Raw genomic sequence first — 22624 nt, 5'->3', positions numbered from 1 at the left:
TGTACATGAAACTGCAAATCTATTATATACTTGTTATTCCTTATAAAGTTATTGTATAAATTTTTCTTTTGTTTCTTCCTTCATTCACCCAATCCCCTGCTCTAGAGATGGCTATTATTAAACACAAACATGTATTGTATATGGATATATATACACGCATATATATATTTACTAAAGTTATAGATGTATATATACACACATATGTATAGCTTTATATGCATATATAATCATTCTTTATATATTTCTATTTTTCAGTTCTTTCTCTTAATACAGTTAGCATTTTCACATATTCTTTGTGTATTTTGAGTATTTATAATAGTCAAAATGACAGTCACTTTAAGTTGTTCTTAAAACAATGCTGCTGTTACTATATACAAAGTTCTCTTGGTTCTGCTCACTTCATTCTTCAATATTTCATTCAAGCCTATCCATGTTTTTCTAAGATCATTGAGCTCATCATTTCTTAAAACAGCAGTATTGCATCATAATCATATAACATGCCATGGCTTCCCCAACTATAAAAAGATGATAATTCATGTTAGTGAAGGATCAAAAAACAATGAATTTGATTTTACGAGACCTAGGTTGAAATATTCTGCTGTTCTGTGTGTGACTTCACCCATATCTTTTAACTTCTCTGGCCTTCAATTTCTTCATCTATAAAATGTGAAGTTTAGACTAGATTAGATCTAAATCTCTCCCAGTTCTAAATCCTCAACCTACCAGTTACCATCCTCAAGAAACAGCTGTGAGGATCAAATCAGATAATTTATAGAGAGAACTATTTAGCTTGTAAAGTGCCTCACAAATGCAAGCTGCCGTTAATTAGTGGCTACTATCTTATCGTGCTAACCTTTCTGCATTTACATGGGAGAAGAGGAGGCAGAAGAATTAATATGACTTAGTTTCACAGAAGGATGGATTAGGAGCTGGGGTTTAACCATGTTTTTAAAAAAAGAAAAACAAAAGACTCCAAAAGGCAAACACAAAGTTAGCATGCCAGATGCTAAAAAATGGCAGTGAATATAAAGCATCCCTCCTGTTTGAGGAAGTATCTCCTGTCCCCTTCTCTTATTCTGGGTTACCCAGAGATATAATTTATGATGGGTTCACAAACAAAATGGTCAATGGTTCAGTACAAACCAAACATGAGCAGACACATTTCTAAATCCAACCGTCATGCTGCTTACACAATCTGTTGATCCATTGAACAAATATATGTTGAAAGATTAGGCGGGAGTTGACTGCCATTCAGTAAGATAAATGTAGAGTAGACTCATTTTCCGCCTGAGTTAATGCTTAAGGATTTGTATGAGAAGTGGGGGGGTGGGGGAGAGGATGGGAGGAAGGGAAATTCCAGTCACCTAGATCTTTGGAATGAGATTATCTGGCCAAGGACCTCACACAAAGGCCATCTTTCACACACTGAACTGTCTTTCTCCTTTATTCTTTTATTGTGAAAAAAAAAAAAAATCCTAGGAAATAAACCAGTGCTCTAGGAGCACTTGCCTTGGCTATTCAGGGCTTGTTGATAGAACGATAGGAGACAGAATGTTTTATATAGTACAGTTTGAGATTTAAAAGGGGGAAAAAAAGAGTCAGCTTGTCATAAAGGCTCATTGTTACACAGCTGTCTCATAAAAGGGCTGTGAACCATTAAGCTATAGTGAGAACAGAAAGCCTGAAGCTGGAAAGGCAGCGTTCATGCTGGTGTGTCCAATGCCATCCCCTGGCAGAGAGCATGTATAACCTTTATTCAACTCTTACTTGTTGACACTTTCCTCAATTAGGGTGTGAGGCAAGTCTTCTGGAGTTGCATTTGTCCAGCTTTGCTCAGCTGAAAAAAAGACAGCACTTCACTATTATTGATCCTTTTCTAAGTGTTTGGGCTTCACAAGAATGCTTTGTTTCAACAAAAAAAAAAAAAAGTGGGGGGAGAGAAAAGGGAAAGAAAAGGAAAAAAAGGAGGGATTGAAAAGAAACCAACCATTTGTAAACCTGGGGCATGGTTACAATACAACCCCGTAACCATGTGGTACTCTTGTTTAGCAAGCTGAGAACAATTTTCGGAGGCATCCAACAACGCAGAACTGGTTGGTTGAATATATATTTGAAAACAACAACAATAACACTATGAACCAAAAAGAGAATTTTTGACCCACTAGAATTTTTGTGCTATTAAATGTACTTGATGGCAAGTTGATTTAACATTTATTGAAAGCCTATAAGGTACATGGTACTGTAACAGATATTTGATATAAACAGAGAGAAATTGTGGTCCCTGTCAATCCAATAGAATGTATGTTTCTTGAAGGCAAAAACTGTTCCGTTTTTACTTTCTTTTTACTCTTTCGGCTTAGCACTGGGCCTGATACTAGGAGGCACTTAATTAATGCTTGTTACATTTTATTGTCCTTACAGAGTTTGTTATCTACAGGAGACTTGGGGAAATGGGAGAATAAAATACTTCTTTAGTAGGCTAAAATTGTTTTCTCTCCTGAAGCATGGAAACAGGTAGGGACAGCTTGAATTAAATTCAGCAGACATTTACTGAATATCTAAGTGTATATGGTAGATATATAGTCATTCTGATCTGGGTTTGAATCCTGCCTCTAATTACTGACTATGTGATGCTAAGTCAATCACTCAGCTTCTCTGACCTAGTTCCTTATCTATAAAATGGGAATAATAATTTCCAAAGTACCTACTTAACAGGATTATTGCAAGGCTCAAATCAGATAATTTATAGAAAGTGCTTGTAAACCTTAAAATGCTAAATAAATGTCAGTGATTATTATTCTCCTGGAGGATACTATCTTTATATATAATGATAATATAAATTAAGTTTAGGGAGGGAAAAAAGTACTAACTAGGGGAATAAGGAAAGACTTCATGATGGAAATGGAATCTCACTTGAATCTTGAAAAGAACTCAATGATTCTGAGACCAAGAGATAAGGAGGAAAGGCATCCCAGACATGTTCAATGGTATAGATATGGGAACTCGACTTTCAAGTTTGAGGATATTAGTCCAGTTTGGCTGGAATGTAGTGTTATGCAAAGTAGCATGAAAGAAGGTAAAAAGTTAAGTGGGAACTAGTGAAAAAAGGATCTAAACTAAGATCGTAGGTTGAAGAGTTTATATTTTGCCCTGGGGGGAATGGGAAACCATTGGAAGTGTTTGAGCACTTTTGAAGTGACAAGACTTCAGTGCTATTGATACTCCAGATTTATTTATTATCATTTTACAGATGAGGATTGAGACTTACTCAAGATCACACAGTTAACATGTAGAAAACAGGACTGAACTCAGGTCTTACTGATTACAGATCCAAAACTTCATTCACTGTGCCATCCAGCTGGATGACATATAGATTTGGGGATCAGAGAACAATAAAATGACCAAGAACAGAAATTAGAACTACACTGAATAATTAGGGTTGTGATGGTGGTGGTGACAGTCAAAATCGAGAATTCTTGTAGCTGGGGTAAATTAAGGAAGCAGAGGGGAGCATTTAGAGAGTTAAAATGATACAGTTGGGCCAGGAAAAGGTGCAAGGAGAGGATCTCATGGAGATAGATCCCTGGAGATGGTGACATAGTCTCCAATCTGAGGCATGTAGAAGTCATTCCCCAAGGAAGGGAAGCATTTGCACACTTTCAAGAATGTTATGCCCCCTCCCCAAATAGTGGTTTCTTGGTACAGAGACTTGGTCTCCTTAAATAATAACAATCACTTGTGGACCTCTAAATTAAGGGATTAGAAGATGGCCAATGACCCAGTAAAAGAGATTGAGAAGGAATAGGTAAACAAGAAAAGAAGGTGAAAACTGTGACAGGAGAAGGAAAGGCAGCAAACATAAACAATTCTCTCTAGGAGTCTGGTAGTTCAGTTCTCTCAGGGGAGCAAGGATTTGTGGGCAGTTAGACTGAACAAGCCTTAAAGGAAAAGAGAGAGATTTTGGTGGCTATAGAGTGGATTGTTGTAAGTAGAGAGGGTAGTCGTGAAATAAGGTTCAAAATCAGGAGATTCAATAGAATTACACACAAAAAGGATGAAAATAAATCAGTGAATGAATAGAAGAATCTGTTAGTGAGTGAATGAATAAACAACTTTGCTAGGCTGGAGCAACAGGTAGTAGGGAAGAATTGAGACATGACTAGCTGTTGGGGAGCATTGAATTTATTTTCAAACAGGCCAGGTATCCCTCACTTTTTGGTTTGTTTGTTTAAATGCATCAAAAAATGTCACTACAGAAAGGAACAAAAATTGACATATCCAAGCCTCCCAGCAAAGGTTCACTAGGTTTTCATTCCTTTTCCTTCCCCTTCCATACAGGTCATCAAACAGAAAAGGTTAGTAATCAACACATTCTTTCAGCTCTGCACCCATCTTCATTTTCTCCTGTTAATGGGTCTATTTCTCAAGTCTACTTGTCTTGCCAATAAAATTAACTTTCTGCCTAGCATGAAGCATTTCCAGTAATGCACTAACTTGTGACCCTGTTGATCTGGATTTTATTTTATGCTGTTTGGTTGCTTTACCCAAATGTCAGGGACTGAATCTTAAATAATGTTAAACATCTGATCACTTCCCTTTTTGGAAGGATAGCACTTGGCAGGACTAAATTTTTAACTACTAGGCAGGAAAGCTCCAATGTGGTTCTAATGAATTCACTGGAGACAGTTTGCGTTTTAAAGAAAACACATAAACTTGACCATCTGGATTAAATTATAGTAGGTTATGAGGAAGGGATTTGTGTTTTGTTTTCTGGACTCCTGTCCATACCTCTTACATATGTCTGGGAATACTGTATTTGGTACAGTAGACTCTGATAAGTGACAGGGGGTCTTTTGTCAAGCTTCTCTCTTTAGACCAGCAAACTCCAGTAAAAGGTCCACAATGGGGATTGGAAAGGCTGACTCGATTTACAATCCTCATTTGTTTGTTGAACAACCTTTAATTCATAGACCTTTTCCTCTTTTTCTGCCCCGGAGTAGGAAGTGTGCATCTATTAACAAATCATAAGTTGACCAGAAAAGTGGTCCAATTCTCAGATTTTAGAATGGAAGGCAAGCTAGCAGCATAACAAAATCTGATGGGCCTTTTCTCCTAGCGGGAAGAACCTGGTCCTGATTCCTCTGCTCGATATGTCTCTGTGTACATATGTCACAGAGATGGATCTGGATGAGTCTGGGACCAGCCTACTTTGGCTAGAATTCTAACTGGCGCTGAGAGGACTTGGATGAATGGAGAACAAAGAAGCTAAGCAGCTTGTTGTTATTCTTTAGGGAGTATGGGGGGGAAACAACAACTACTACTACTCTATAACAATACCTGAATCACTACCCACCAAAAAAAAAATCTAGTCTGAGTTCTAAAACCCAGGGAATATCTTCCCTCGTGATCCAAAGCTATCTCATTTAAGTGAATAGAATATTATAGAAAACTTCACTTAAAGGAAGCAAGATTTTCTTCACTAGGGGAAGATAAAGAATGAGTGCCCTTCTGAATGTGAATGGGAGAAAAGTTAAGCATGATATTTTTACAATATTGAGGCCCACAGTCAAATCTAATAGATGTTAGGATCATAAATAGAGAGCTGGAATCTTAGAGACCCTTGAGTTCAATCTCCTCATTTTTACAGATAAAGAAACTGAAGTCCAGGGAGATGGAGACAGTTAGAGACAGTTAACTGACACAGTGTGGAGAGCGCAACCCCTAAAATCAGGAAAACCTGAATTCAAATTCAGCCTGAGATCCTAATTGTGTAATCCTGGGCAAACAAGGATTAATTTAACCTTGGTTTACATCAATTTCCTCAAATACAAAATGGAGATAATAATAGCTAGATGGTAAAAGGATTAAATGAGACAATATTTGTAAAGTGCTTAGTACAGAGCCTGATGCTTGTTTCCTTCACTTCCTCTTGTTGAGTGATTAGGCCTGAGGTTATTTGTGCAATAAGTGTTAGACAAAATATTTGAACCAAAATCCTCTAGACTCCAGGGGCCATGTTCTTTCCTTTGTACCCTGCAAAGTACTTACTATGACTTCCTATTACAACGTTATTATTATTACTTACTAGAAACTCTAATAAGAAATACAAAAACAGTACAGGCTTTGCTCTCAAGGAACTGGTGCTTAGTTTGATTTTTATACTATCTGACATCCAACTCCTCAAATCATTTGTTAAGTGCTAGTCATAAGAGAACTCATGAACTATCTATTTTTTTCTTCTTTTATTTTTCCAAGCCACATGTTTTCAGGTCCTAAAAGAAAAAAAAAAAAAAATTTGAAGCACCATGTTAGGAAGCATCTTAATGTTAGCAGTCTTAAGTTGTTTCAGTCTTAAGTGTATAATTTGGATTTGTTCATTTTTTAAAGATACAATTCATTCAATAAATAGTTATTGAATACAATAATTGAGAGAGAGAAACAGGGGAAAAGAAAAAAAAAGAAAATGAGACATATACAAGTGTATTTTTAAAAGAGACACCAGACACGCTAGGACATTTTTAGAATTTGCCCTGTTCTGTTTGGCCAAAATTAAAAGCCTGGTGAGAAACTTTGCTCTGATACAATGGTCTGCTGAATTTGAATTATTGCACCCATGGAGGAGCCCCACAGTGTTTGAAAATACCTGAATCAGCGGAAGGAAAGAAAAAAAGCATGAAGGCTGTATTTATTATGTCTTGAGACTACTCCATAGGTCACTGCTGCTCTCTGTATACACTGCGCTGACCCTTAAAACTCCAGGAGCAGTTTATTCAGCTGTGATCTACAACCAGGATTATATGTGAGATGTCGTCTGCTTTATCTTACTGTTGTATTCATAAAATAGGCCAGTATACACAGGCAGAGACACATCAGCCAGGATGAAAGTACGGTGGACCTGTTTCCCACCTCAGTGTGTTGGCCCCTATAATAATTTATGTATCTCAGGATACAGGCTGAAAGTATACTCCTAATAGACTTGATGTTAACAAAGTGATTATACCCACTCTACATTGTGGTAATTGGAAACGGAGCATAGAGAAACAATTCTATGTCTCTAGGTCATTATTTCACCCCATCCCAATTAGGATGTGTATATATGCTGAAGTGCAATATAATCCTTTTTGTAATAGCCTCTGTCAACTTTTATACAAAGGGTTATTTGGGGTCACCAGGCTGGGATAGTAATGTAAACACTGGCAGCTTTCTTAAGGTTTGAAGTTTCTTCCTGAGCTGCTAGCCTTGAGTTCCTGAGGCCCCCTGATCATTTTACACAATTGTATAGAAGTAGGAGGTTTACCTACCTCTTCTTTACCTGGAGAACTTTTCTCAGTTGCTGCAAGAAAACATAATAATACTTGTGTGAGATCTCAGTTATCCTAAAAGTAGACTTCAAATAATATAGATTCTTTTCAGGACAACTTAAGCAAGAATGAAATAGAGTAGGTACTTGGCTAAGATTCCAGCTCCAGAATCAAATGGCAATACTTTTATAACTTATTAGAGACTAATGTCGCTGGGGACAGAAATTCCCTAACGATTGTTTCTTTGTGTTCCTAGCCCTCCTCAGATTGTGATGGAATGGCCCCTTTCCTTTGAAAGAGTGGAGAAGTTTTTAGAGACAAGAAGTCTGTGGATTCAGGGGAGGATGTAAGGAGGAACCAGTTTGCTTCTTTAACGAGAGGAAGCCAGTGTGGCAGGACCAGGCATCCATACTTAGCCTTCTCCCCTTGAAGGAGCTGGTTCTCATGCAGAGACATTCAAACTTCCCTTAGGATTCCCCCCCCCCATCTCCCCCTCAACCTACTTATAAAATTCTCAACTTTCAGGCTATTTCAATTCTTCCCACTCCTACAGGAAAAGGATAAATTTCTTCAATCACCTTTATCTCATGTACCTTGGGGCCTCAAATAAACAAGTCCACAGTAGACAACAAATTTCAGAGGCCTGCCAAGCTCTAATGACCTATCTGTTAATTATTTGAAAAGAGTCCCTCCATTGGTGAAGATGTGATTCTTGTCCTACACAAAGCCCTACTCAGTGTGTCATCATGGAGTGGAGATGACAAAAAGCCCCCAAAGATGTCTTCTCATCAATTCTACTAAGTTGAAAAGGCTTCAAGTAGGTCCTACAGATAAATAGCAGAGTACTAGGCTCTGGAGTCAGAGGACCTGAGGTGAAATCCCAATGATTACTTTCTGTACAATCTCAAACAAGTCATTTAAATGCCTAGACTTCAAAATAAATAAATGAATGAATAAAAAGATATCTAAGCTTCAAAATAAATAAATATATAGATAGATAAACAAATAAATAAATAAATGCCTAGACTTCAAGATAGATAAATGCCTAGGCTGATAGATAAATAGATAGATAGATAGATAGTTGTGAATGAAGAAGTTAGATTAAATCTGGCACCTTTTCACTCTGTATCTATGATAATATATCTCTTCTGTCCAAAAAGAAACTTAACTATGGGGAGGCTTTGATCACCAGCAGATTGCTTATTAGATGAGAAATTCTTTGGTCATGGAAACCTATGTTCCAGAATTATGTGTGACAGTTATTTTGGTGAACATTTCAAAATGTATACTGCCAAGTGATAAAAGTCATTAATACAAAGAAGTAGTACAGTGTGCTGGCCTTGAAGCGAGAAAAATCTAGATTTAGGACTTCTTTTGATATCTATTTGCTATGTGATTATGAGCAAGTGATTTTACTTCCCCTTAGGTAACCTTCTAGAAGTACAAGTCACAGATCAGTTATTGGTCTCAGTCGGTAGAGTCCCCTTACCCATGTGCCCTACTTTGATAAAATCACAGGTCCAGAAATCTCCATTCCCAATATCTCCCTGAAAAGTGAATTTAAAGAGAAGTCACGAATCCTAACCATGCTCTAAGGCAATTCCAGGAGGAGTTTTGAAAGCAGAACTATGCTACTTAGTATGATTATTTAGCAATAGTGGCAGCAAATCCTGAGCTTTGTGGCCAGTGTGAGTTAACCCTCCATCATTTTTGCACCTGCTCCTTTCCTCCAAGTATCTGTCACATATTGTGATGCCAAAAGGGTGACACGCTTTAGGCTTTAAACATTTTGGGGGAAGAGGTGAAATGTAATGAAAATGGGATACTTAGAGTCTTTCAGGGGAGTTAAAAAAAAAGATGAAGAAGTAGTCATTGCTGCAATAAAAAAGTGAGCTAATATATTCCTCTTATTATTTAGTTAATTCTAACCTGACTAAAAGAGTTATTAATGCAATCATTATTTGTTGCCTAATATAGCATAACTTGATAATTTGGTTATTTATTGGTCTGGTTCTCCAAAAGAAAGAAAATAGAGCAAAACTACCTTTTACTTTTAAAAGAAAAACACTAAATGAAAGAACAGCAGGTGACCCAATAAAAAAATGTTTTCCTTCCCTTCCCAAAGATCCTGAAAAACAGGTTACTTTTGCCTTAGTTGTATCTGGATTCTGGATCTCTATAAACAATAGCAATAAAAAATAAATAGCATCAATAATAACTAACATTTATATAACACTTTAAGGCTTACAAAGAGCTTTACATATGTTAGCTCATTTGACCCTCACAACTTTTATGATTGCATCACTTTACAAAGCCCTTCAGACTGGAGTAGGAGGTAGAGATTGTAAAATAAAATAATAGGGCCATGACATGGCATATTTCCAAATGTAAATATACCTTGAATCCAGGAATTAACCCTTAATTATATTAACCCTCCAAGCAAGCATTAAACTGATCCATGTTCTTTGGGCCATATCTCTCTCAGTAATTATCCCAATCTAATCATTCTGACTTTCATTGAATGATTAATAATAGGCCCAACCAAGCCTCTGCACCATATTATTTAGGTTTTAATAGCTAAGAATGAGGAAAAATAGCAATTATTTTTTGTTCTAGCCAAAAATTGTGAGTCTTCCCCTTCCAATTTAATATCTTTGGGATAGCAAATTGGGCCACTTTGGACTGGCCTTAGACAAACAGACTTGGGAAAGATGTTGATTTAGAAAGGTGGAGTTCACTCACCCTGAACCATTACCAGTCATCTTGATCTTTGCTTTGCTGCTGGACTTTGAAGACTCTGGAGAAGTGAGACTTTGGATTTTTGCTCAGATCTGTCTCACTCAAACCCAATTCATCACACTCTTGATGTCATTGACCCTCCTTAACGAACACCATTAACAGCAACAATAATTGTTCCAATCTGTTTCAATAACTCTTTTTTTCTTTAGTCTCTTCCCGATGTTTACAGAAAAAGCAAACTAGCCAGTAATGTCAAAGGTATTTTATTATGGACACCTTTTATTTTTCTTGCCCAAGAAAAATCATTTAACTTGGGATAGAAATAGGCAATGGGAAAAGGAAAGGGAAGGAAGAGAAGAACATCTTAGAATTGAAATGGAGGGAGTAATTAATCTTTAGCACTAGCAGCAAAATGAATGGGATAAATAATCTAGGAGAGAGGTAACCTCCTCCCCTGACACCTTTAATTTTTCTGTTCAGATGACCAAGATTCATGCAACAGAGGCACAGTATGTTTTATAGAATGGGATATGGCATTGCTCTAACACATCTTGTTGGATTCTTACCTTTGATGTCACAGGCTGTGTAAGGAACAATTATCTTGGAAGCTTTAAGTTCCTACTAAAGAAGATGCTAGATATGGACTTATAAAGACTCATGCTGGATCACAGGATGACAGATTGAGAGCTGGAGGGAAACTGGGAGGCCATCTATTCTAATCCCCTCATTTTATAGATAAGAGAACTAAGGCAATGGAAGTTGTCTTTCAATTAACAAGCATTTATAAAATGGTAACCATGGGCCAGGAACTAAGTGCAGAGAATGAAATAATAATCCCTATTTGCATTCTAATTAGAGAGGTGACAAGTACATGTAAAAATATAAACACAAAAAATAAATCAAATAAATACAGATATATGCAAAGTACTTAAATACAAGATAACTTGGAAAGGAGGGAATTAGCAGTAGGATAAATGGGTTTGGGGGAAACAGATCAGGAAAGATTTGGTTCAGAACATGGTGCTAAAGACTTAAAGGAAGACAGGTATTCATTTAAGTGGAGGTAAAAAGGGATTGTATTCTGTGTATGTGGAACAACCAGCATACATAAAGGTCCAAAAATGAATGATGGAAGACCATATGTGAGAAACAGAAGACACTGTAGCACAATGCCTCTTTGGAATCTTGAAATAGGATTAAACAATTTTCTTGGCCTCTGAAGCAAGTGGGACATTTGTGAAGTTAGTTTATGGTTGTTGTTTGTTTCTTCTTTCTTTCATTAAAAAAAAATAAACAGACTCTTTTCTTCCCCCCCAAAAAATGATTTGAAATTGGGAATCAATTTCTTAAATAAAAGGCAAAAGGAAAACCCAGGAGCAAGAAATCATATAAGCTGCAATTAAATTAAAGTTATTTTTCTAAAGGGAATCTTGAGGTCCTTGGGATAGTCAGGCAATTGATCAGCACTGAAGCAGTCTTATTGTTTAATTTCTGTTTTCTTTCATTTTGCTCTTCATAACACGAGTAGCTTCAGAGTGGTGCAATGGCCTGGACCTCCTAAGGAGCTGGAAACACGGGAAATAACTGGCAATGTTTTACTTTTGATGAAATGCCTTGCTCGTGGTGTATTTTCAGTCTTCATACCAAAGCAAAGGAAATTGCTATGGATAAACCTTAGATTTTAAAGTTGTGAAAAAAAGAAAGACATTTGCTATTTTTTTAAAAAGCGCCTTTAAAAAAAGAAAAGAAAAATAGCACAGCTGACATGTACTGAATAGTCTTGGCAGAAGAGGATTCTAAGTTTCCCTTTATAGGATTTAACTGGGAAAAAAAATCACACACACCCCCCAAGCTGAAAAGGCAGCAATAAGGGGGCATATTTTGTTTTTGTGCTGTGCATCCGTCTGTTCAGCAAGGAAAAATAAAATCAATTGCAATACAAATAACTAAAATGGCAATGCCTTGTGGAAATGTTCAGAAGCAAGTGCTACAGCTTTAGGCTAAACTAGGGATGCAAATACTGTACCTGTAGCAACTAAGTCCCTTAAGTGCCTAAAGCAACAAATCATCCAGTTTCACACTATTCTCTATCCCTTCCCCTAATGCACCCATCACTTGTTTCTAAGCCCTTGTTGCATTTCTAATGATTCAAGATTGTTATCTGATATTTGAACATCAATGTCTATCCCCACATCACCCTGTGAAATGTGATACAATCTCAAGTAGCCATGGCCAAAAAAGAATTTCTCTTTCAAGAGCAAATGTCATAATCTGGCATATCAAAAACAAGTGAATATACATTTATTAAGGACCTACTAAGTGTTGGACACTGTATTAAATGCTAGAAATACAAAATAAAAAGGCAAAAAACATAGTCTGTCATCTCAAGAACTCACATGTGAATGGGAGAGACAGCATGAAAGCAAATGTACAAATTAAAATATATACAGAGTAATTTGGAGGTAATCATAGAGAGAAATGTGGGATGAGGGAGAGTGATTCAAAAATAATCTCTTATGTAAAAAGGGTTTTGAACTAAGTCTTCAAGGAAGAAGTAAGGATGCCAAGGCAAGCATGGGAGACAAGCATTGGAGACAGATTAGGCTCTAGACTAATTTAGGCAAGGAACAGCAAGGTGGCCGCAGGGTCTCTGGATAGCAGTCCACATTATTAAATAGAGTTTAACAAGATAAAAAAGATTAGAAGGGGACAGAAGAGTTGTGAAAGGCTTCAAACACTAAATAGAAGATTTTGTATTTGATCCTAAAGGTAATGGAAACCATTGAAGTTTATTGTAGAAGGGAGTAACATGGTCAGATTTGTGCTTTGGGAAAATCACTTTGGCTTCTGAGTGGTAAATGGATTGGAATGGGAAGAAACAGACAAGAAGACAAATCAAAAGGATATTTCAATAGTCCAGATGCAAAGGGGTGAGACCATGAATATACTCATGATGAGGCATTCTTTGATAGTGTTAAATGTAAAGTAGAGGTCTCCATTTATTATGGCTGGAAAAAACCCATCATCTTATGGTGAATCCTCTGATTATCAGCCTTTCCATAATCAGCTATTAATTAATTAGCATAATTAGTTCTCATAGTAAAGATGTGGCAAATTTCTGGGACCATACTAAGCTCTCTTTCTTACTCATTAAAATGTAAGCTTCTTGAGAGCCATTTTATCTTTTTTTTTTTTTTTCCCTTTGCCTCTTCAGTACCTAGCACAATGCTTCAAGTAGTAGACATTTAACTTTGTTGTTATGTTGAATTGAATTGAATTTTCATATTGATCCATGAGAGCTTATATTCTGCTGACAGCTTCTTAGAACATAGGTCCAAAATGATGAAGCTTTGGAAAAGGGGTTTAGTAGAAAATTATTATTCTGATTAGTAGAACTATTAAATATCTCCATAGAGAGTATAGAATTTTAGAACTGTTATAGGAATATAATTCATTGTATATAATTTATATTTATGTATTTTATAATATATATAATTATTAGCATAGTAGCATAGATATATTATATGTATTGTATTGATAGATAGATACATAGATATTAGGGGTATATACTTTTAAATGTTTTCCAGATAAGAGTGCATGATCAAAAAGTTTGATACTATTAAAATAGGAAAGTAATATGTCAAGCTTTCATCTCTTCTTATATAAAGTGATGGCGGCAGGAACTGGAAAAATGACAGGAGTGAGATACATCTTTTGTAATATGGATGTATGGAAGCTATGGCTAATAGAATTAAAAGCCATAAAAGGCCAGATGACAAAGGGATTAGACACTAAGTCAGTACTTTGCATGGATTGAGCTACTCAGTTTTTGGTATTTAGCTTATGAATTTCAGCAATAGCTGGTCTTTTTGCTTCCATTTATGTTACATTAGAGGGTCATAGGATTTAAAACTGGAAGGACATTAGGTGTCTTTGAATATACCCCTCTCTATTTACAGATGAAGAAGTCTAAGGTTTAGTAAAGTTCTGATTTGGCAAAGACATATGGCTAGTTAGAAACAGCTTCAAGATTCAAATCCAGTCCTTCTGAATCCAAATCCCATGCTATTCTCTGCCCCTGTCATTACTTCCTTGGTATTCAAAGAAATAGCTAAGCAACCACTGGACCCAGCTTCCAGAAAAATCAAACCTATGCTCTACTAAATATATACATTGGTCAATTTTTCTGAAGATTGTGGTCTAGGATGCTCGGGTACTTCAAGCATCACTTTTTTAGAGGCAGAGCATTGGACTTAGATTGAAAAGAATCCAGAGAATATGTTTAGAAGAATTGCATATGTTTAACTTTTATCAGATTTCTTGCTGTCTTGGGGAGAGAGAGGGAGAAAATTTTGGAACACAAGGTTTTGCAGAGGTGAATTTTGAGAATTATCTTTGCATATATTTGGAAAAATAAAATACTATTAAAAAATAAAAATACAAAAAAAAAAAAGAATCCAGAGTTCAAATCCTGCTTCTGAAAATTACTCCTTATGAGGTTATGGACAAAGCATAATTTCTTTGAGCTTCAATTTCTTCATGTAAAAGAATGATAAATATATCTATAAAATTTGCTTCCCAGAGTTCATGAAGTATTAAATGAGAACATGTATGTAAAGTCTGTTGCTACGTAAATATAAGTAACTATCACTGGATAAAATGCTGAACTTGGAGTCAGGAGGACCTGCATTGAAATTTTGCCTCAGATATATATTAATTATGTGAACCTGTAGGTCATTTAATTTCTGTTTGCCTCAGTTCCTTCCTCTGTAAAATAAGAATAATAATAGCAGCTAACTTACAGAGTTGTTGTGAGAATAAAATGAGGTCATATTTGTAAAGTGCTTTCTTTGCAAACTTCAAAGTGCCACATAAATGCTTGCTATTATTATTGTTGCTATAATTATTATTATTAATACCATACTAAAGAAATGACAGAGTTGAGAAAATAGTCAGGCTAGCATAGAAGCAGAGTAGGAATAGAAACTAACTGGGATTTGACATCAAAGCCAATCATCCAAGAAGCATTTTTAAGTGCCTACTATGTGCTAGGCACTATTGCTAAACACTGGGGATACAAAAAAAATTGAAATAGACAATCCTTGGTCTCAAGGAGCTCCCAATCTAACATGGGGAAGACAACATGTAAACAATTATTTTCAAACATGCTATGTACAGGATAAAATGGAAATAGAATAATGTTCTTTTGCTTAGATCTATGATTTCATTTACATGGTAAGTTCCCAGAATAAAAACTCTCTCCATTAATGAAGACTGACAACTCATTTGTAATTTATACTTTTAAAGCATTTCCTGGTTAAGTGACTTACTCATGATTCATAAAACTAGTAGGTGTCAAAAAGTAGCACTTAAAAGTAGGGGTTTTTTTCATTTCAAAGTCTGGTCTTCTACTCAGAAATAAACAACTTACAGATAGAAAGTATTGTACTTGACTTCTGATTTAATATTTCACTGTTTAAAAATGCCTAATTTCTATGAAGGTGCTTACAACAAATTGAAAATAAATGTTGTACAATATATTTTTCATCCCATCCCCACCATATTCCTCTTATTCGCTGTGGTTCTTGATACAAGCTGTCACATCAGCTAATTTATCAGACCAAACATTACTTCATACACAGTTGACTGTTTTCAAGTTACTTAAATTTTTCAATAAAGAAGAATTCAAAGAAAGGAGAAAGCAAGTAACATACTCTCCAGATTCTAGCTAGGTGGAATAGATGGGACAACCAATGTTACTGGGGAATGCAGTCTTACAAAGACTATAATAGAATTGGATTAACCCTCTCATTTAACCCTTTTTAAAACACAATGATGAAGGAAAGCATCCTAGACTGGAAGTTAAGATTCAGAACAAAAGGAAATACAACTTGGTTCTCTCTCAGGAGACAGAGATTGTAGAGGATTTATTGAGAAAGGGGAGGCAACTAGCATTTTCTAAATTATTTGACCAATGAACAGCAAGTGATGATCTCATTTTTAGGGGCTGGGAAGCAATATGTTTTCTCTCCTGGGATTATGTGGATGCTGTGTCAACCATTGTGTTCCATTTAGGTTTGGAAATCAGTCCATTTCAATCTTAGCTCTGACATCTGTTATGGTGGGGCCTTTGGTAAGATGAAACTTCTCTAGACCTTAGCCTTTTCAATTGCAAATTGGAGGTAATCCACCCAGTCTCATAACAATATGCTAACCTGGAAGAGAGAAACTGAAACAGAGATACAGAGAGAAAATGGGAAGGAAGGAAGGAAGGAAGGAGAAAGAGGAGGGAGGGGAAGGAAAGAGGGAGAAAAGAAAAAAGTTGTTTTAGGTACTATCCATTTTTTCTTATGATCTGAAAAAACTATCACAGTTTATAGGGAAACTGGTTTGAATAAAATCTCTCCAAATTAAAACATCTCAAAGCTTACCCGTATTTGTTATAGGTTCATAGACTTATTACTAAAAGCCCAATCTCCTAATTTTGCAGATGAGATAGCTGAGGTTCAGAGAAAGATAACAACTTGATTCAAACCCAGTTCCTCCTGATTCCCTAACCATTCCTCTACCTGCTATATTATGCTACATCATTAAACATTATGGGAAAGCAGGTAGGGTAGGTAATCTTGCCTTTGAAACAGGAATGGTGATTCCTAAAATTTATCCCAATGATTAGAGGGTGGGGGGGGGGGGTTAACTAGGAGTGATTAGATGGCATCAGAGGGCTCCTACTGACAGAGTAAGCATCATCTACTGCTTTCTCCAATAGCCCAACTGTTTGCTGTTGAGCTTGTGGATTTTCTAGACCAATGACATGCTACCTCCGCAGCAAAGTGTGCTTCTATTTTGGTGACTACAGGTTAGCATAGTGCTTTCTAAAGAATAAGCATTTAAGAAATATTTGTTGAGTTAACCACTGTCCCCTCACCTATCCTACAGAGTCGTTCATTCTCCCCACAAGAATATTTAGAGTATGGGCTGCCGCTGCCTTCTAGTGTGACTGCAGCTACTGTGGGTCCTTTAGATTGCTGACCACCACCCTCTCACCCAGAACCACACATACATCCGACTGTGCTCTCTGCACCTCCTGTGCCTCACTGGACCCAACTTTCTGAAACCATAACTTATGAGAGCTTTCCTGATCCTACTTCACAATCCATGGCCAGCCCTGCAGTCTTTCCAACTGGGTAAACATCATTCACTTCTTTGTGAACTTCTTCAGGTTAGCAGAACTAGTCTTTATATTTTCTTTTGTTCATATATGCTCACACACATATTTACATACATACATATATGTTTGTAACTAGCTTTTAGAAAATACTGGTTCATTAGTTTGTTTAAATTGTAGTATAAGTAACTGTTAGGAGATGGAAGTGACAACCTTAGGTTTTTGGACATTTTCTGTGATGTGTATCCAGAGAATTGGACACTGGGATGCTCAAGAATCCACCAATAAAAGAATCAAAGAGTAGACTGGCAATGGAAATGGTGGAGTCCTGTGTTTTGCAATCATCTTTCCAATCTAGCCCTCTCATTCAAACATAAACAAGGATATCTTTAGACATTTTCTTTCCTTATCTTTTTAGAAACATAAAACAAACATATGTGTAGAGGGCTGGAACTCTGGAGAATACTTGAAACAAGGATATTTACAACAAGGTGTTAATTGATAAGACGATTCTTTAGTATACATATACTTAGTTCTTAGCATGGTGATGTAATGGTTCTCTAGTTCACACATATTCAGTATGCTGTAATGATGTAATTGCAATAAGATATTTAAGGGCCAAGAGGACTAGAAATGAGAGACTGTCTTTGACCAGCCTTGTGGTGGCTGTCCTGCCTCCTTCACTCCTCCAAGGAGACCAAGAACTCGGGCTAATCCCAAGGTCCCTCCAGAGAGAGTGTAATGGACATTACACATATGAGAGTAACTTTTCTTGGGATAGTGTAGTATAGTAGAAAGAGCTAGGAGACATGGATTCAAATCCTGACTCCCACCATTTAGGTACTTTAGTTAATCATTTTAACCTCTCTGTAGCTTAGTTTACCCCTCTACGAAATGGGACAATATTTGTACTCCAGAATCTTGGCTAGTAGGGCCATCTTCCTGTGATGGTATTCCTTTTCACTTTCTGTGTCAAACCCAGTATCTTGGGGCCTTAGAGAGTTCACCAAATTTAGACATCCCCACATCCTGCAAGACATACTCTCAATCAGCTTTCTTTCAGATATAAAATTATCCCCTCAAGGCACCTCCTCACCCACTTTCCCCTTCTTCCTCTGGGAACAAAAGTGAAATCCATACTACCATTCCTAAAAATCTTAATCAATTGTTAATTGCCTTAAGACTCCACTTATCATCTTGTGACTTCCCAGATAAAAACATTCTTGTCCAGTCACCACACTTTTATTTGTATTATCTCTTCTCATTAGAATTTAAACTCCAAGAGTGCTGAGACTGTCCATTTTTGCATTTACAGGGATGCACATTATCAATACTCAATAGATGCCTCTCTTTTCTCCCTTCCTCTTACCTTCCTTCCTTCCTTCTTTCCTTCTGCCATTCTTTCCTTCTTCCCTTTCTTCCTTCTTTCTTTCTTTCCCTCCTTCCTCCCTTCTTCCCTTCCTTCCTCCCTTATTTCTTTTTTTCTTCCTTCCTTCATTCTTTCTTTTTTTCTTTCTTCCTTCCCTCCTCTCTTCCTTCCTTTCTATTTCCCTCACTGTAAGGAAGACTGTCTAAATCTCAAAGCATTATGTAATCTCATGATTTTGGAAAAGCTGAGACTAGCGCTACATGTTCTTTACTTAAGACTTCTAAAAAAGGAAGGCTATTTTATATTGTGGTTCACTTAGGAGTAGGGCAGCATTGTATAGTAGAAAGAGTGTAGAAAATGTCATCAGAGACTTGGGTTTGAATTTTAGCCTTGCCTCTTTGACTAGAACAAGTCCCATGCTTTTTCTCAATTTCATATTCCAAATCTATAAAATGAGGGCCTTGAGCTAGAAAACGCCTAAGGTCTTTTCCGGTTCAAAATCTTTGAGACATGAGAAGATTATGTGTAATGTTAAGATGTTATTTTTGCCTTAGAATATTTAATAGCTATGTACACTATCTGCATATTCAGATTTGAAAGTATCCATAAAGTTATTTCCCCCAGTATCAATAGGGTTAATACTTATAAACTAGGATTTATGGTGATGAGAACTTTTGGCATAACATACCCACTCTCTGCATTTAAACCTGTTAGCCAGCAGCACAGATGGTAAAATGCCTTTCGGGCTATTGAGAACATTCTATAACTTGTGGGACTAAAGTCACTTTTGTACCTTCTCAGGAGCAGCTGCCCAGCAGCTGTATCACTTCACAAAGATTCCACAAGAAAAGAGAACTTGGATCTCTCTAGGTAGGAGTGCAAGACTATAAATCGCATGTCAAGATCTTTATTTTTAGTTAGAGAATGTTAGTGATGCCTAAAATGTGCCCAATACATATTCCTGTGAAACACTGTATTATCTTTATTTCTCAATTTCTGAAGCTAGTCTTTGAAGAAATTCTGAAATTAGGCGAGACAGAAGGGCAAGAGAAGAATGAAATTAAGAGGGAAAAAAAGATATGCACCAAAAATTAGACTAGTGCAAAAATAAAACAATGCATGTATGTGATGATGTTACTTTAGGGTTTTAATTTTTTTTCTTTAAAAATTTACTCCAGACATTGGGAAGGCTTTGTGTTTTGTGTTGTGTTGTATTATGTTATTTTGTTTTGCCTTGCTTTCCTTTAGAGATTCTTGAGTAAGTTCCTTTTCATAATTTCTCACCTAGGGAAAAGGTACTTTAAGTATGACATAACCAGACTATCATCCACTTTCAATGTCCCAACACTCAAAGACTCCCCACCAAAAACAAACGCAAAACCCCTCTAACTAATGTTGAAGCTTTGAAAAGCAGGTTGGCAGCAAGCCTAGCTAGGATAATCATTTGTACCCTCCTTTGGCCATATATAATACAGTCTTTATTCAGCAAATAGCCAAGTCGTTTCCCCAGCAAGTCAAAGGTCACTTTTTGCTGTATTAATAGCTGCTCTGGGAGGGTCAGTGTTGTGCTATCCCACATTTTTTCCAGGGCCTGGAGATGCAATTTCCTACAATCTGCAGGCAATTTCCCACCAATTTTCTTGGGGAGCTAATAGGCTGTGACAGGAGATGGAGCTAGCAAGCAGCAGGCGACTTCAGAAAAGACAAATTGCATCTCTGCCACCTAACTGGGCAATCTAGATCGACAGAGTTTATAGCTTTGTAGTGTTATTGGGCCCCATGCTAACAGCAAATCATTCAAGCTGCTCTCTGAATTCCATATTCCTCTCCTCTTGAATTTATCATAGCCATCTCCCCCGTTGTAGCACTTTCCTTGGAAATTTGCTGTTAAAAGGGGATCACATATATTAGTGACTTAATGCTCTCTTAAATAGCTTTGTAGAAATGATTAATATTCAAAACAGAGACATTTGTACCGTCATGGATAAATTGGTGATTTAAAAAGCACTAGGCAGGAAGGTGGCAGGAAGGAGAAATATAAAAAGATAAAGAAGCTTCTGGACAGCATGTCTGATTGAAACCTTTGGCTAAAATAAAAGGAGCCTTGAGGATGGAGGACAGGAAAGATTCCTATATAGGGTTTGCACAACTTCATTGTACAAAAAAAAAAAAAATGCATTTTTCTAAACTGTCCAAATAAGTTGGATCTTTTTTTTTAATGCACTGTCTTTTAAAAGAGGGAAGGGGGAATGTCAAAGGCTATAAATAGAATTAAAACACTCATTGGAATTTATATAGTACACCACAAAGAATCCAACTTCAAATCCCACCTCTAATATTTAGTATTTCTGTGACCTTGGGGCTCCCTAAATCTCAATATTCTCAACTCTAAAATGAGGGGGTTGGAAAAGATAGCCTCTGAAGTTCCTTCTAGCCACAGAGTTAGTATCCTATAATCTTGAGTTAGCAGAATAAGAAGTAGGAGAAATAAAATACTGACAAGAGTCTGTCACTTCAAAAATGTCTTTTGTTGCTATCATTATTATTATTATTATTACAACCCAGAATATTCCCTTTGTAGTCTTCACAGGCAATTGTGAAACATGGGAGAATGTACCAAAGAAGATACTGTGCTCTATGAGAACTGCAGTAGTTCAAAAGAAATGTGAGATGAGCAAATTTAGAGACATCTCCACTCCAAATATTCTTATGGGCTATTTGTGCCCATTCTGTGGTACAAGCCTTTCACGTTCAGTCTGATCAGCCACAGTCTAACACATCATACCTTGACCCCAATATAATAGTGTCATTTTGGTCCTCTCAAGGGCATGGATAACAACCAATCAACTACTAAGCAAAAGGTGAGAAGTAAATAAAGTAAACCTGAGGGATAATGGTCACTGCTCACACTCACCAGAACTTGATAGTTCTCAAGGACCTTTCTAATTCCTTCATTTTGTAAATAAAGAATAAGTTACAGAATGGGGAATTTATTTGCCCTAAAACCACACAAGTTCAGGACAAACCTGTGGCTAATATCATTATCCCTTCCACTTGATAGGGGTTAGGGCATAGTAGCCCAGCCATCTAGAAAATCCCTATGAATTTTTTGTTCCTTCCTTTGTAGCAGACAAGATATTTTACGATACTGTACAAATATTTTATGCATTTTTGAGTTTCTAAACTTCTTCTGTATTATTGTTTGCAGTTTCCTCCTCAAAATCTCCTCAAAATTCTTATTTAATTTCTTAGACTGACTCACAATATGTAAAGATTGCTATGACAAAAGTGATTTGGAAGGAATAACTGTACTCAGACTCCCAGATTCAGTCTTTTTTTGCCATACAACAGAACTTATAAGAAATACCTAGCTGCCCAAAGTCATTTTCACTTTTAAAATCCAATTGCTAATAGTAACAAATATACTGCTCAGTTATTTTCAACTTGAGACTATCAGTTGGAATGTGTAAACAACAATGCTTAGGGCAATATGACCTATGAAGTCACTATTATAATAATATTAGCATAATCACATAAAGTAACATAACTAGGCAGGTGCAGAAACAGAGAACAGCATGGAGGCAAGGCTACTGAGATATGTCTAGCTCTACCTCCCAATGCTAACAATAGGAAAGATGGAGAGGCAGCTCCCAGAACTCACCTAGTTCTGCCCCTGAAAGCAAAGAATGTCACTCTTCATAATTGGTGCTCACCTATGATGAACTTAAAAGAAGCTATGACAATTTAGAAAATGTTCACATTTCTTTCTAACTCATATGAAATTTCTTCTGGAATGGCTTTCTGGATTTCTATTCCCTCAAGTGAATATTCCCCCACATATTTGCTAGTGTCTTCCTTCTCCCCTCCCAATAATTTTGTATTTATTTTATATGTATCTTGCATGAACTTGTTATCTACAATGATAATAATAATAATAAATATATTTATGTCATACTTCAAAGTTTGCAAAGAGCTTTATACATATTACTGTCTTTAATCCTCACAACAATCATGGGTGCTGTTATTATCCCCATTTTACAGAAGAGG

The 22624-nt window shown here is 36.5% G+C and overlaps 1 long non-coding RNA gene across 1 annotated transcript; it reads left to right on the top strand.

Annotated features, from left to right (window-relative positions):
• Positions 1 to 1371: 1371 nt before the first annotated feature.
• Positions 1372 to 7934, top strand: LOC127555953 (uncharacterized). The gene is made up of 2 exons (XR_007952324.1): positions 1372 to 2514; positions 7558 to 7934. It is a non-coding gene; the product is annotated as an uncharacterized LOC127555953 (long non-coding RNA).
• The last annotated feature ends 14690 nt before the right edge of the window (positions 7935 to 22624 follow it).

This window comes from Antechinus flavipes, chromosome 1 (genome assembly GCF_016432865.1).
Source record: "Antechinus flavipes isolate AdamAnt ecotype Samford, QLD, Australia chromosome 1, AdamAnt_v2, whole genome shotgun sequence".
Lineage (NCBI taxonomy): Eukaryota > Metazoa > Chordata > Mammalia > Dasyuromorphia > Dasyuridae > Antechinus > Antechinus flavipes.
This window is presented reverse-complemented; position numbering and strand designations above follow the sequence as displayed.